Here is a 2,921-nt window from a genome sequence, read left to right on the forward strand (position 1 = left end):
ACCCTCTAGTTCCATCCACGTTGTTGCAAATGGCAAGATTTCATTTCTTTTGATGGCTGCATAGTATTCCATTGTATATATATACCACCTCTTCTTTATCCATTCATCTGTTGATGGACATCTAGGTTCTTTCCATAGTTTAGCTATTGTGGACATTGCTGCTATAAACATTCCGGTGCACGTGCCCTTCGGATCACTACATTTGTATCTTTTTAGGGTAAAAACCCGTAGTGCAATTGCTAGGTTGTAGGGTAGCTCTATTTTCAACTTTTTGAGGAACCTCCATGCTGTTTTCCAGAGTGGTTGCACCAGCTTGCATTCCCACCAACAGTGTAGGAGGGCTCCCTTTCTCTGCATCCTCGCCAGCATCTGTCATTTCCTGACTTGTTAATTTTAGCCATTCTGACTGGTGTGAGATGGTGTCTCATTGTGGTTTTGATTTGTATTTCTCTGATGCCGAGTGATGCGGCGCACTTTTTCATGTGTCTGTTGGCCATCTGTCATCCCCTCACTTTTAATCTGCAGGTGTCTCTAGGTCTGAAAAGAATATCTTGTGGGCAGCATTTGTTTTTTTTTTAATCCACTCTGTCACTCTGTCTTTTGATTAGAATATTTAGTCCATTCATATTCAAAGTAATTATAAGCATTTATTGACATTTTGTTACTTGTTTTGTGGTTGTTTTTAAGGTTTTTCTCTGTTCCTTCTCTTGCTTTTTCATGGTGTCCTGACTATCTTTAGTGATATAATTGGATTCCTTTCTCTTTATTCTTTGCAAATCTATTACTGGTTTTTGATTTATAGTTATCATTAGATTTGTATAGAATATATTTTGCATGTAGCAGTCTGTATTAAGTTGATGGTCATTCAGGTTTGAACTCATTCTTTATTCCTGTCTCCCCCATGTTTTAGGAATATGGTGTCATATTTTACATCCTTTTATTTTGTGAATCCCTTGATTGATTTTTACAGGTATATATATATATATATATATATATATATATATTTTTTTTTTTTTTTTTAACTTCTTTTGTGATCTCTACTTTCCATACTCTCACTTACGGTCTTTCCTTTCCACTTAAAGAGCCCCCTTTAATTTCTTGTAGGGCTGGTCTAGTGGTCATAAATTCTTTTAGTTTTTGTTTGGGAAACTCCTTGTCTCTCCTTCTATTCTGAATGATAGCCTTGCCAGACAGAATATTCTTGGCTGCACACTTTTCCTTTTCAGCTCCTTGAATATATCATGCCACTCTCTTCTGGTCTGCAAAGTTTTTGCTAAAAAATCTTCTGATAGCCTTATCATGTTGCCATTGTATGTAACTGTTCTTTTCTCTTAATGCTTTTAGTATTTTATCTTTATCACTACTTTTTGCATTTTAATAACTCCATATGTTGGTGTGGACCTCCTAGGGTTGATTTTGCTGGGGGGATTGCTGTGCCTCCTGGATCTAGATATCTGTTTCCTTCCTCATATTAGAGAAGTTTTCAGCTATTATTTCTTCAAATAAATGTTCTGCCCCCTTTTCTTTCTCTTCTTGCTGGGCTCCCTATAATGTGAATGTTACTGCACTTGATGGAGTCATTGAGTTCCTTGAGACTATTTCTCAATTTGTGGGTTTTTTTTTTTTTCCACTCACTCACTCAACTTGATTGCTTTTCATTACTTAGTTTCCAGGTCATTAATTTGTTCCTCTGCTTTCATCAAGTATTTTTAATTTCATTTGTTGTGTTCTTCATCTCTTACTGGTTCTTTTTTATCTCCTTGTTAAGGGTCTCACTGATGTCTTCCACCCTTTTGTCAAGTCTGGTGAGTATTTTTATAATCATTACTTATATTCTCTATCAGGCATATTACCTCTTCATGTTTTGTTTAGGTCTTCTGCTGTGGTTTTTGTCCTGTTCTTTCATTTGGAACATATTCCTCTGTTTCCTCATTTTGCCTCTCTCTCTTTGTCTGTTCCTCTGTTAGGAAAGTGAGCTGTATCTCCTGCTCTTGGAGGTTATATTCACATGAAGAAGACATCCTGTAATGCCCTGCTGTACTGTGTCCCTGTTCCCCAGGACCTGGTGCTTCAGGGAGCATCTTGTATGTGTATTGCCTATGACCTGCTAGTGTGCCCTGGCTGCTTTTTCCTTCAGTCCAGTCATCTTCAGAGGTTCCTTTTGCCTGTTGTGGGCAGTGTTTGGTCTTGACCAGGGTAGGATGTGTTTTAGTAAGGTGTGCTCTGGTCTGCTTGCAAAATGAAACCTGCTGTTGCTGCCACTAATACTGAGGCCCTGTAAAATGCTCAGTTTGGAGACATGGTGTTGGCAGGCTTTGCAACGGTCTTAATGGCAGAGGAGACCTGCAGTGCCAGGACTGAGGCAAGTATGACTGGGAAGGGCAGATCACCCAAACACATGGGAGTGAGACTTGGTGTAAGCAAATTAGATAGTGAGTGTCAGCAATGAGCTGGTTCCTGCCTATGGCCATTGTGTTTATACTGGGAGACAGGGGGAGGGAAATGGAGCCTGCTGGCTCCTTTGTTCTTGGAGAGGTCTCCCTGCATCCTGCCTCTCCCCGACTTGGTCTGAGATGAGTAAATAACTCCTTCCTATCTGCCTCAGGAATTTTTCAAACTATTGCTTCTATGCTGTATTTCTGCAGGCTGTTTGTCACTGTCTCTTTAAGCATAGGGACTTAACTTCTTTAGCTCTTAGAGCTCTCCCAGAACCGATCCCACTGATTTTTCAAGTTCCAGACTTTAAGTCCCACTGGTTTAAGAACTCATGAAATTTGGCCTCTCTCACTTTCAAAGCCAAATGTTGCGGCTCAGTGGGTTAAAGCCTCTGCATTCGGCTCAGGTCATGATCTCAGGGTCCTGGGATTGAGCCTGGCATTGGGCTCTCTGCTCAGTGGGGAGCCTGCCCCCCCCCCCCCCCC

This window comes from Enhydra lutris, unplaced genomic scaffold (genome assembly GCF_002288905.1).
Source record: "Enhydra lutris kenyoni isolate GAN:26980312 unplaced genomic scaffold, ASM228890v2 scaffoldscaffold2, whole genome shotgun sequence".
Taxonomy (NCBI): domain Eukaryota; kingdom Metazoa; phylum Chordata; class Mammalia; order Carnivora; family Mustelidae; genus Enhydra; species Enhydra lutris.